This window comes from Schistocerca serialis, chromosome 3 (assembly GCF_023864345.2).
Source record: "Schistocerca serialis cubense isolate TAMUIC-IGC-003099 chromosome 3, iqSchSeri2.2, whole genome shotgun sequence".
NCBI lineage: Eukaryota > Metazoa > Arthropoda > Insecta > Orthoptera > Acrididae > Schistocerca > Schistocerca serialis.
In genome coordinates this window covers 161,617,062-161,630,553 of record NC_064640.1, presented here as the reverse complement: position 1 = coordinate 161,630,553, position 13,492 = coordinate 161,617,062, and the positions used below count along the sequence as shown (strand labels likewise).

Sequence of the window (13,492 nt, the reverse complement as noted above, 5' to 3'; positions counted from 1 at the left end):
AGTGGGATTGTTTTTCCTACTCATCTGCACTAGCTTACATTTTTCTACATTTAGAGCAAGCTGTCATACATCACAATTAGAAATTATGGCTTAGATATCTCACACCCTCTAACAGTCATTCAATGAAGACCCCTTCCTGTAGAGCAGTGTCATCAGCCCACAGCCACAGATTGTTGTTCACCCTGTCCATTTGTGTATATTGATCCAGATGATACCTTTGTCTGATTAACACTCACCATTTAAGATACTGTACTGCGTTATATTACTTAACAAGTTCGAGCCACTCATATCTGGGAACATATTCCAGACACCCAGATGTTTAACAGTCTGTAGTGGGGCACCATGTTAAATGTTTTCCAGAAACCTATATATACAAAATCTGCCTGCTGCCCTTCATTCAACATTCACAGGATATCATGTGAGAAGAGGGCAAGTAGAGCTAAACACAAGTGACACTTTCTAAACCAATGCCAACTTGTGAACAGAAGCTTTTCTGTCTCTAGAAAATTTATTTCTGCTGCGAACCAATGCTAAGAACAATGGTCCGTAATTTTGTGGGTCCCTTCTTGCACCCTTTTTGTATACAGTAGTCACCTGCATTTTTTGCAGTTCCTTGGAACTTTGCAGTGTGTGACATTTGAAATAAATTTAAGCCCAGTAAGGGGCCAATGCTGTAGACTACACTAAAAACTGGATTCCACATGGATCTGGTGACTTGTTTTCAACTCTCAGTTGCTTCTCCATGCCAGAGATGCCTGTTACTATGTATACCAGAAGAGTAACATGCAAACAATAGTATGTTTGTACAATGATCCTGCATCAATGATTTCTTAAATGCGAAATTTAAAATTTCCACTTTCTTTTTGCTGTAATTTCCACACCAGACTGGCCGACAAGTGACTGGATAAAAGCCTTCGAAACTGATTTTATGTAGGGCCATAATTTCCTCAGATTCCCCACAAGGTACAATGGTGAATGTTATTTTATGCTTTGTGCATCAATCTTTTTATAGACACACGAATTTCTACTGACTTTTGCCTGTCTCCATCTGCAAGTTCTTTTTGTAACAGCATTACGATCCACTACCTCAGCATTTTTTATTTTTATTGAACCACAGTGTGTCTTTCCCAGTTTTCCAAAAACTGTTCTAAAGTACTTCACAAGGTTACCTGTCTGTGCCATTTGCAGTGAATCTATAAACATCTCAGTCTGTACTCTGTAGGTTCAAGTTGCCTCCAGCTAATATTGCAAGATGTGGGCATCTCCATGCTACTGAGCAGAGACTTGAGTAATTCTAAAACTCTTGTGGCAGAATTGGGTGGCTGGTAAAAAACATACAAAAACAGTGTTCACCTAGACCTGTTACCCATATCCAGAAAATTTCAGTAAATTTCAACCTCAATAGACATTTTTGTTAACTGCAGAGAACACACTCCCCCTATGGCATCTAATCTGTATTATATATACATTCCCTACCTCCCTAACAAGGGAACCTCCCCATCGCACCCCCTCAGATTTAGTTGTAAGTTGGCACAGTGGATAGGCCTTGAAAAACTGAACACAGATCAATCGAGAAAACAGGAAGAAGTTGTGTGGAACTATGAAAAAAATAAGCAAAATATACAAACTGAGTAGTCCATGCACAAGATAGGTAACATCAAGGATAGTGTGAGCTCAGGAGCACTGTGGTCCCGTGGTTAGCGTGAGCAGCTGCGGACCACGAGGCCCATGGTTCAAGTCTTCCCTCGAATGAAAAGTTTATTTTCGCAAAGTTATGGCCTGCCCGTTCGTTCATGGACGTCTCTGTTCACTGTGTTTTGTGACCGCACCGCAAAACCGTGCGATTAGTAGACGAAAGGACGTGCCTCTCCAATGGGAACCAAAAACATTTGATCGTAAGGTCATAGGCCAACCGATTCCTCCACAGGAAAACATGTCTGATATATTCTATACGACTCTGGTGGCGGCATGTGCGTCACATAACAGGAATATGTCGTCGACCCACGTAACTTGTACCCTTGGCGAATGGGTAAAAAGATTCTTCTACCTTGCCCGATTTAGGTTTTCTTGTAATGAAAACATAAGAGTGTCACAAACTGCAACAAATGAATGCAACAGTTTCACAGTCGCACAGTTTTCCCTGTGTTCTGTCAAAACATATGTTTTTAACGTTTTAAATTTTATGAGTAGACCGTCAAATCCTGCATATGTCCAAGCAAATCTGAACATGTCCTGGAATATTGGAGAGTGAAGTTGATTATATAAAAAATTAAACTTTTCTCTCTAAGGAAGACTTGAACCATGGACCTTTTGTTCCGCAGCTGCTCATGCTAACCACGGGACCATGGCACTCCTGAGCTCACACTATCCTTGATATTGCCTATGTTGCCAATGGACTACTCAGTTTGTATATTTTGCTTATTTTTTTCATAGTTCCACACAACTACTTCCCGTTTTCTCACTTGATCTGTGTACAACTTTTCAAGGCCCATCCACCGTGCCAACTTATAACTAAATCTGAGGGGGGTGCGATGGGGAGGTTCCCTTGTAAGTATTTCAGAGATTTCTATTTTGAGTTTCAGCCAGCTCTTGGTTCTGAGAATCTGAGTGTGACAGCTTTTCTGGAGTGCATTAAATTCAAGAACTTTGTTACAAATACTCTGACAATTTACCACTAAAATTTTGACAGTTTAAGTGTCTACACTGTTCTTTTGTTTGAGTTCACTTTATTGACTGGTGAGTGTTCAGAAGACCTCCAACTACCACTCAGCCAAAAAACCTACCTACCTGCCTTTCCCAAGTACTCTGCTACCTGATTAGCTGCTTCTTTTGTGTAGTGCTTACCTGACCCACAAAGGTGAGACCTACAATTCTTCATTCCATTGTGGATGTTCAGAAATCTGCAGCCAGGACTGTCACAGAATCTACAGAGCATCTGGTTGTAAGGCCCTCAATTCAGCTACACACTACAAGACCATGACCAATGCTGGTAGCAATGCTACAGATTCCAAGTCCTACATGCACTGTGAGCTACACCAACAGTCTATCACCCTTGCCAGCTGTCTGTAAGAAATGAGGATGGTCTTAGAACCAAAGCAACAACAGCACCTTGCACAGTCAATAGCCAGAGACAGGGTCTCTTCCACATATCTGATGAGGTCCCCTGGCAGACATAGCAAGTGCACATTGGATTTCTTTCCAATACCGGATACTAATTTGGGAAAGGACTTCATAATGTGCCTAACATTGGAGTTCCTGATAACTAAAAGACCCCTTCCCCCTTGCTAGGTGTCTGCTAAGAACCTGCTGAAGGAGTGGTCACCTGCTCTTTCACAGGAGGAATGGGCGAGACTAATTGGTCAGCCTCAACACTGGCTTCACCTTAAGTGACGAGAATATCACCACCTGACACTGCAGTGAGACTAGACCTCATGTAAGCTACACTGCAATGTGCAGAGCCTGTGGGCTAAACAAGCCACACCTGAGGTGTCCCATGCATTGCACCAGATTCTCCACCACTTCTACACCTCAAGGGAGCAGCTTTAAGACATCTGACCATGGCCAACAGTGAGCAACTGTTTGCTAGCTGCAGCCAGCTATTACTGCAACCACACACAGCATGCACACATCCATCCTAAAACTATTAACTTGATAAAACATACAAGCACAGAGAAACTACTGTCCAATGGAGGCTGACATGTTACTGAGCTGTATAGCTAGCCATTCAAAAATTACTACTGAGCTACAGAAACACTGCATCTACAATTCATCACCAAAAATTTGAACTTACACATCTTAAAAAACATGCAAGGAATATTAGAATTAAACTAAGAAAAAACAAAAAGCTGCCAAGGGGAGTAAGTGTTCTGGGCAGTGGGGATATAAATATGGTGGGGTGTGGCTGTGCACTGAGCCCTAGTGCCAGTCAGTCCAGTCCTTTCTATTGCTGAGCTCTTGCACTGGCCAAAGCAATGTGATCATTTTGTGGACAGTCAGAAGTTTTGTAACCAACTGCACACAAAATTTGCAATAACCAATCTATCAGTCAAGTTCATACAACTCTGATATCTGATGGAAACTTACAGAAGAATGTAATCATGAAATAACTTTCTGGTTCTGTCAATGTTTGCAACAAGTTCATTTGTCACAACAGAGTGTTGTTTCCTTCACCACGGACTTTTGTCTGACCTTTCTGAAACAAACAGCAACATTATTTTATAGCATTGTCACTCAAAGATCTCTTCATATATTGTATGAAGTGCACTAAGAATGTCTACAGCTCTTACACCAGTGAGTGGTTCACAGAATGTAATTCTAATATGGCTGGCTTTCCTATGATAGCAGTCATTTCAGTTACAGTGAAAACTGATCAATAACCTTCCTGTGGCACAGCCAGGTTTATACTGAGCCAGGTGACAGCTATGCTGAAATCACTTCACTATGCCTACTCATTTGTGCACCAGACACCAATGCAACTTCCAAATAGCCCTCACTTCCTTTAAACTCCAAGTCTGATGTATTTTTTTAAATATGTACTGTTCTGAAATAAGAAGACAAGTATATTTTGTTAGCAATTTTATTTTTAAATGAAAGCCTGAACTTTACTTTTCTACACAATTAGGAATTGTGTAAAGCCCTTCTCACTTTTCGACACTTAAGGAAACCTCAAAACTAAGATAATTTTTCTCTCTCCCTTTCACATCCACTTTCTGCAACAAATTATTAATGACCAAGATCAACTTTATATCTCCTCACGCACATTTGTACAGCCATCCTTAAAAACTCACTCATTTCTGTACCATCCCATCACCTACGTTTTCTGCATACATACATTTCGCTGATTGATTTCAGCAGCTTTCATGCCTTCAGCACTAGGAAAACTAATCACAGTGTGCATTTCAGTCAGCAGTGTTCTCTATCTGAGGAGCCATTTCCAATACTCAAATGAAAACATGCTGAATATTGGTGGAAATTATGTAGGAAATTAGATTAAAATACTGGTTTTCATGTAAAAACAAAATTACTACAAAAATCTACTTTTATTTTCATTTCAAATTGCAATTAAATATCTCTTATTTAAGTTCCCAAACCCATTATATCCCTTTCACACCATCTGGCTACAATTGTGTACATTAAATTTTACTGTGTCTTAACTGCAACAGAAGCATTTTTTCCAACGGAAACCTGAGGTACACATTTGTGAATGGTCAACCTCTTCATCACACACAGGTGCTGCCAACTGTTGGCCATCACTATGATAGTATCATGAAGTCAACATAGCAATGAATAGCAGCTCATGACCAACATAATATAGGGATGTGGTTGGTTCACTATTCCACTGCATAACTGAATATTGTTATTTTGGATGGTAGTCAATGACCATAGAGAATATTTCATAATTAGTTATTTTAGTCAATAAAATAAAGCCAAGAAAAAGTATGTTTTGAAAACAAGTACACATTTCTGTATAAATATTGCATCTAAAACCATTAGATAATCTAAAAACATTACCACAAAGAATTTTCCTTCCTCCTCCAGAAAACATTCAGGTCTGAAAGGCATATAAAGAGGCGCTGTGATAAAAATAATAAATGCTCTTAGATGGCCACAGAGCCCTTCCAATGGAGCTCTGATAATGTTATGCCTCCAAGCAATTTTATACACCTCTTCAGTGTCAAAAACACGCCCATTGGAAGCTGTCTTCCTAAGACACCAGTAGTATACCCACTTCCAGCAGGCTGCCAACAAAGGATTGACACCTCACAATCCCATCTTATAAGCAGCTAAGAAGACACCAATTCTGTGACAACCATTCCTGATGACTTTACTATACATTCCAATTTCTAACATGACTAGTTGAGTAACAATATGGCAACCCCTGGACATGTTCAGTCCTCCTCCTTCCCTTACCCTTTCACATGGGCCCAAAGGTACCTCCCCTGCAACTTAAATTGTGTGCCTATTTCACAAAAAAAATTCTGGTAGGATTTCCTTTTCAAGTGTCAACATTTTTCTTATTGGATTCATTAATGACTAGGTACAATGTCAACACTTTAGCCACTCCAGATTCCTCATGAAGCACACACTTACAGGACCTACTGTTGGATCTGAAGTCCAACACACCCAACTCCATAGTGATATTGAGCTATTTGGATGATTGTTTACTTTTCTTGCCTGGTGAGGACAATTCTATTGAGCACTACCTCCACTTTCTGAAGGTTAATGGAACATCAAGTTCTGAGACTTTTGCAATTGAACATGTATTCTGCAGGAACTATAACTGGACATCCACTGAGACATTTTTCAGATACACTCATCAAACACCACTTTAGTCCTGTCTAGGCTTATCCTACCCCATTAGATGCCAGGTCACCTGTTATAGCAGCCACGTCATATACTAACTCTGCTGCACACAATGCACAGTGTTTTATGTTGGTATGGCTACTAACCAGCTGTCCACCAGAACAAATGGCCACCACCAACTTAAGAACAAAGTTGACTACCTGATAGCACAAAATGCTCAATTTCAATGGCTGGTTTACAACCTGAGCCATCTGGATCCTTCCATCCAACACCATCTTCTCTGAACTACAAAGATGGGCACTACCATTACAACATATCCTCTGTTCCCATAATCATCCTAATTTCAGTCTCAGGTAAACCATTGTCTCTCTACCCTAAGCAACAGTTTCCCCTTCCTCTGTCCTGTCACCCCCCCCCCTACCTCCCCTCAAATTCACATCCCCTTATTGCCTTCAACATGTGCCACTTTCCCCTGGCCTCTACAACTATACCTGCCAGCCCTCCCTTGCACATTCCTAGCCAGCAAACTGGCCTCCCTCCAAACCATTAGCCACCCACCCCAGTCACTTTCCCTGCATCTCACTTTCTCTGCACTTTCCCCCTCCTCCCAACCAGCCTACCTGCCGCCACAAAACAGAATGCCACTGTCAGTCTAGTTTTTTTTTTTTTTGTGGTTTTAGGGCGCACAACGTCAATGGTCATTAGCGCCCTGACTACTCTAAGAATGCACCGCGAGGCACAAGTTGACCACAACAACTAAAAGGGAAAACACGATAAAAGACAGACTGACAGGCATAGGATTAAAAAACAGCATCATCAAATGTCCTTAGCGAGGTGTGTCAAATTGATAAAACGAAGAACACGAGCAGCTGCTCGTGGGTCATCCGCTAAAATGGCATCGAAAGTATTTGGCAGGTTAAGATCGAGGCGCAGTGTGTTAAGATCTGGACAGGACATTAAAATGTGTCTAACCGTCAGCAAGTGCCCACATGGGCAGAACGGCGCCGGCGCAGCCGTCAGCAGATGGCGATGGCTGAACCGGCAGTGTCCAATTCTTAACCGGGCTAAAACGACCTCCTCCCGCCGAGAAGGGCGTGAGGAGGACGTCCAAGCCACGGGAAGAGGTTTTAAGGCCCGAAGCTTGTTGTCGGTAAGTGCAGCCCAATCGGCATGCCACAGAGATAAGATGCGCCGACAAATCACCCTGCTAAAATCGGACGAAGGGACGTAACAAGAAGCTGTTCGAGGCTGGAGGACTGCAGCCTTGGCCGCGGCATCTGCAGCTTCGTTCCCAGGGATACAGACATGGCCCGGAACCCACATAAAGCTAACTGGAGAACCGACGTCCACCAGCTGCTGAAGAGAGCGTTGGATCCGGTGTACGAAAGGGTGAACCGGGTACGGATCACTGAGGCTCTGGATGGCGCTCAGGGAATCTGAGCAGATGACATAAGCAGAATGTCGGTGGCGGCAGATGTAAAGAACAGCCTGGTAGAGGGCAAAGAGCTCAGCTGTGAAGACCGAACAATGGCCATGGAGCCGGTATTTGAAACTTTGTGCCTCGACAATAAAGGAACACCCGACCCCGTCATTGGTCTTAGAGCCATCTGTATAAATGAAAGTCATGTCGATGAACTTCGAACGAAGTTCCAAAAAACGGGAGTGGTAGACCGAACCGGGGGTGACCTCTTTTGGGAGCGAGCTGAGGTCAAGGTGAACGCGGACCTGAGCCTGGAGCCAAGGTGGCGTGCGGCTCTCGCCCACTCGAAAGGTTGCAGGGAGGGAAAAAGTAAGGTGTTGAAGGAGGCGACGAAAGCGAACGCCAGGGGGTAGCAGGGCAGAGACATACAACCCGTATTGACGGTCAAGAGAGTCGTCAAAAAAGGAACGATAAGACGGATGGTCGGGCATTGACAGTAGCCGACAGGCATACCGACAAAGCAGGATATCGCGCCGGTAGGTGAGTGGCAATTCGCCAGCGTCAGCATGAAGACTCTACGGGACTGGTATAAAATGCTCCGATCGCAAGTCGTAAACCCCGATGTTGTATGGAGTTGAGGCGGCGTAAGATGGATGGCCGTGCAGAGGAGTATACGAAGCTCCCATAATCCAGCTTGGAGCGGACGATCGACCGATATAGACGAAGTAGGACGGTTCGATCCGCTCCCCACGACAGACCACTGAGAACACGGAGGACATTTAAAGAACGGGTACAACGGGCGGCCAAATATGACACATGTGGAGACCAGCTAAGTTTCCTGTCAAATGTAAGGCCTAAAAATTTGGTTGTCTCCACGATTGGGAGAGCAACGGGACCGAGTCGTAAGGACGGTGGGAGAAACTCTTTGTATCGCCAGAAGTCAATACAGACCGTCTTCTCGGCAGAAAAACGGAAGCCATTGGCGACACTCCAGGAGTAAAGACGGTCAAGAGAACGCTGAAGACAGCGCTCCAGGACACGTGTACACTGCGCGCTGCAATAGATGGTAAAATCGTCCACGAAAAGGGAGCCTGATACATCAGCTGGGAGGCAATGCATTATTGGATTGATCGCGATGGCGAAGAGAGCGACGCTCAAAACTGAGCCCTGTGGCACCCCATTCTCCTGGCGAAAGGTGTTGGACAGGACAGAACCCACACGTACCCTGAACTGTCGATCCATTAAAAAGGAACGAATAAAAAGAGGGAGGCGACCGCGAAGGCCCCATGTATGCATGGTGCGGAGGATGCCTGCCTTCCAACAGGTGTCGTAAGCCTTCTCCAAATCAAAGAACACAGCCGCGGTCGGGCGCTTCCGCAAGAAGTTATTCATAATGAAGGTCGACAAGGTAACCAGATGGTCAACAGCAGAGCGGCGCCTACGAAATCCACACTGTACATTGGTAAGTAGGCGTCGAGACTCGAGCAGCCAAACCAATCGAGAGTTAACCATTCGCTCCATCACTTTACAGACACAGCTGGTACGCGAGATGGGTCGATAACTGGAAGGCAAGTGCTTGTCCTTCCCCGGCTTAGGGATCGGGACAACAATAGACTCGCGCCAGCATGCGGGAACATGTCCCTCAATCCAGATGCGATTGTATGTACGAAGAAGAAAACCTTTACCCGCAGGAGAAAGGTTCTTCAGCATCTGAATATGAATAGAATCTGGCCCTGGAGCAGAGGACCGTGATCGGCCAAGTGCGTTTTCGAGTTCCCGCATGGTGAATGGGGCATTATAACTTTCACAATTCGAGGAGCGGAAGTTAGGTGGCCTAGCCTCCTCTACCTGTTTGCGGGGGAGGAAGGCAGGGTGGTAATGAGCGGAGCTCGAAACCTCTGCGAAAAAGCGGCCGAAGGCATTGGAGACAGCCTCAGGGGCCACAAGGACGTCATTCGCGACCTTCAAGCCAGAAACTGGTGAGTGGACCTTAGTGCCAGATAGCCGGCACAGGCTACCCCAGACAACAGAAGGAGTAAAACTGTTGAAGGTGCTTGTGAAAGCAGCCCAGCTGGCTTTCTTGCTTTCTTTGATAATACGACGACACTGAGCACGTAATCGTTTATAATTGATACAATTCGCCACTGTAGGGTGGCGTGTAAAAGTGCGTAAAGCACGTCGACGAGCACGTAAAGCGTCTCTACATGCTGCGGTCCACCAGGGGACCGGTATGCGACGTCGAGAAGGAGGGTGAGGGATGGAATATTCAGCAGCAGCGAGAATGACTTCCGTGAGGTGTGCGACCTGACGATCGCAGCTTGTAAAGGTTTGATCCTGAAAGGTCGCCCTGGAAGAGAAGAGCCCCCAGTCTGCCTTGGAGATGGTCCAATTAGAGAAGCACGGAGAGGGGGTATGCTGCAGGAGATGGATAACACACGGGAAGTGGTCGCTCGAATATGTATCAGAAAGTGCATACCACTCAAACCGGCGTGCAAGTTGGGGAGTACATATAGAGGTCTAAATGGGAATAGGTGTGAGATGTGTCCGAAAGAAAAGTAGGGGCGCCAGTATTGAGGCAGACAAGATCGAGCTGGTTGAAAAGGTCTGCTAACAAGGAGCCCCTCGGGCAGGATGCTGGAGAGCCCCAAAGGGGATGGTGGGCATTGAAGTCTCCAGTTAACAAAAATGGTGCAGGTAGCTGAGCAATAAGTTGCATCACGTCTGCCCTGGTAACGGCAGATGACGATGGAGTGTAAACGGTACAAAAGGAAAACGTAAAAGTGGGGAGAGTAATGCGGATGGCAACTGCCTGCAGGCCGGTGTGCAACGTGATGGGATCATAGTAAATATCATCCCGGACCAGCAACATAACCCCTCCATGAGCTGGGATACCTACCACAGGGGGTAGGTCAAAACGCACAGAGGTGTAGTGTGCCAAGGCAATTTGATCGCATGGGCGTAGCTTCGTTTCCTGGAGGGCTACGACAAGCGGACGGTGCAAGCGGAGCAGCAACTTCAAGTCCTCTCGGTTGGAGCGAATGCTGCGAATATTCCAGTGAATAAGTGCCATCGTAAGAAAAGAAAGATGAGAGAAGTGGTCACCTCGAAGGCCGCTTAGGGCCTGGCTTCGAGCGAGCACTGCCGCCGCCATCAGTAGGCGGACAGTCATCGTCCATTGGGTCTACAGGGTCATCGGCCATCTCGGGAGGATGGCCGGGAGGGGGAGCTTCCTCCGCCAGTGAACGGCCAGATGTACGGCGACCAGCGGTGCGGCCAGGCGAAACGGAGGACGGCCTGGGGCGGCAGCCGCTGGGTGGCGCAAGAGAAGAAATGCGCCGTGGCGGGGAAGGAGAACTGTGCTTCCTATGCGCCTTTTTGGAAGGACGTGTAGTGGAAGTACCGGTCGAAGGCTGGGAGGTCGAGGTACGGAGGAAGTCTGCACGGGATGGTTCCTTCTTGAAGGCCCGTGCATCTGACTTCGGTGTCTTCGTCTTAGCAGAAGCTGAAGAAGGTGCTCGTGTCTGTGGGGTGATGGGAGGAAGAGGAGACATCGACCGCGCGATCTTAGCACTGGCCGAACGGACGACCGTGGTGCTGAAGGTCAGATCGCATGTCTGGGTTGCTACCTCCCGGGTAGTCCGAGGAGAGGCGAGGACAGTACTGTATTTCCCCGCTGGGAGCAGCGTGGGCTTCCTACTAGCCAATAGCTTGCGAGCAGCCGAGGTGGACACTTTCTCTTTGACCCGAATTTCCTGGATACAGCGTTCTTCCTTATAGACAGGACAGTCGCGGGAGGATGCGGCATGGTCACCCTGACAGTTCACACAACGAGGAGACGGAGGTGGACAGTCACCCTCATGGGCATCCCTGCCACAGGTGACACATTTAGCCGCATTGGAACAAGACTGTCGAGTGTGATTGAAACGCTGACACTGGTAGCAGCGCGTAGGTGTCGGGATATAGGGGCGAACAGAAATAACCTCGTAGCCCGCCTTGATGCGCGATGGCAGCTTAACACTATCGAAGGTCAAGAAAATTGTCCGGGTCGGTACAAGGTCATTGTTGACCTTTTTCATGACCCTATGGACAGCCGTCACGCCCTGCTCAGCGAGGAATGATTGAAGCTCCTCGTCAGTCAATCCATCGAGGGAGCCAGTATAGACCACACCACGAGACGAATTCAAAGTTCGGTGGGCCTCCACCCGGACAGGGAACGTGTACAGGAGGGTGGCCCGAAGCAGTTTTTGTGCCTGAAAGGCATTCTCAGTTTCTAGTAATAAGGTGCCGTTACGCAACCGGGTACAGGATTTGACAGATCCGGCTATGGCATCTACGCCCTTCTGAATAACGAAAGGGTTGACAGAGGAAAAATCCTTTCCATCCTCAGTTCGAGAAACTACGAGGAACTGTGGGGCAGGCGGTAGTACTTTTGTCACTGTTGGCTGGTCACGTTTCCGTTTTTGGGTCAAAGTCGAAAGAGATGGAGTAGAATCCATTGCGGAGGAATCCCCCACGATTGCCAGCGTCTCCGATGGCGCGCTCCTTCCTTGTGGGGACCCTCTCAGAGGGCACTCCCGCCTTAGGTGAATGTTTACACCTCAGGTCACACCTCCCGAGAAACAGACGGAGGGACCAATCGGCATGGTCAGAAGGTATCAGCTCAGGCAATCACCCCTCCCCGGGCCTGGCCTTTACCAGGGGGTACGCGCGTGCCTTACATGTCTACCCAGGGCGGGGACTTACGCGTTACCCCGTCACCGGCTACGCGTGCGAACGCGTGGGTCGGCCTTCAGGCACGCACAGGGAGGAAGGAAGAAGAGGAAAAAGAAGAGAGAGAGGGAGAAAGAGGACAGACTGTCTCAAACGCCGAGGCGGAGACCAGAGAAGGCAAGGAAAAGAAGGCAATGAGAAAGCAAGGGGAAGAAGGCAAGGAGAAGAAGCCAATGAGAAGGCAAGGAGAAAAAGGCAATAAGAAGGCAAGGAGAAAAAGCCAATGAGAAGGCAAGGAGAAAAAGGCAATAAGAAGGCAAGGAGAAAAAGGCAATAAGAAGGCAAGGAGAAGGCAAGGGAAAGAGTAAGGAAGACAGTGAGGTGGAGAAGAGCAAAGAAAGGAACCAACAAAAGGAAGGAAGAAACGAGAAGTGAAAAAACCAAAAGGACCACGATGATAGGTCGTGGAACCGTCCGTCTCCGGACGCAGGCACTAACTACCCCCGTGAGGGGGATGGACTCCTTTTAGTCGCCTCTTACGACAGGCAGGAATACCGCGGGCCTTTTCTAATCCCCGGACCCGCAGGGGGGGGGGGGGTGAGGGGGGGCGAAGATGGGGGATGGGGAAGGATGCGGAAAGGGAAGGTATGCAGCCCGGAAAGGAAGGAAGGCCACATTAGCTCGGGGTCCCGTGCTCGCTACGCACGTATCCACAAAAGAGTTGTGGATCCCCTGGGGGGGGTCAGTCTAGTTGAGACCATGTAGGTGTAGGGTGTGTGTGTGTGTGTGTGTGTGTGTGTGTGTGTGTGTGTGTGTCTGTCACACCTTTCTGTGTGAGCTCATTCTACCACTATGCTGACTGATGGTAATTCCTCACAAAGTTAGTGGGAAACAACAACACAATTTAGCATTCAGAGTTTCTGATCATAACTGTGTGAAAAGGCCATTCAACAAAAACACTTTTATTTTAATTATTTCCAACTCAGACTTTCTTATAATATCTACAACTATCTCCCTCCAGTGAGAATTCAAAACAAGCTGCCTTCTCAACTTTTTATC

The 13,492-nt window shown here is 46.8% G+C and overlaps 1 protein-coding gene across 4 annotated transcripts in view; it reads right to left on the bottom strand.

Moving 5' to 3' along the window:
* Positions 1-13,492, bottom strand: part of LOC126469872 (SCY1-like protein 2) — a 192,540-nt gene that overhangs the window by 163,349 nt on the left and 15,699 nt on the right. Inside the window, exon 3 of one of the 4 annotated variants that reach the window (XM_050097191.1) lies at positions 4,084-4,192. The exons of 2 other annotated variants lie outside the window; for them this stretch is intronic. The gene's annotated coding sequence lies outside the window, so the exon portion shown is untranslated. The remainder of the gene's footprint in view (positions 1-4,083; positions 4,193-13,492) is intronic. One more of the 4 variants, XM_050097192.1, reaches the window with a different exon arrangement.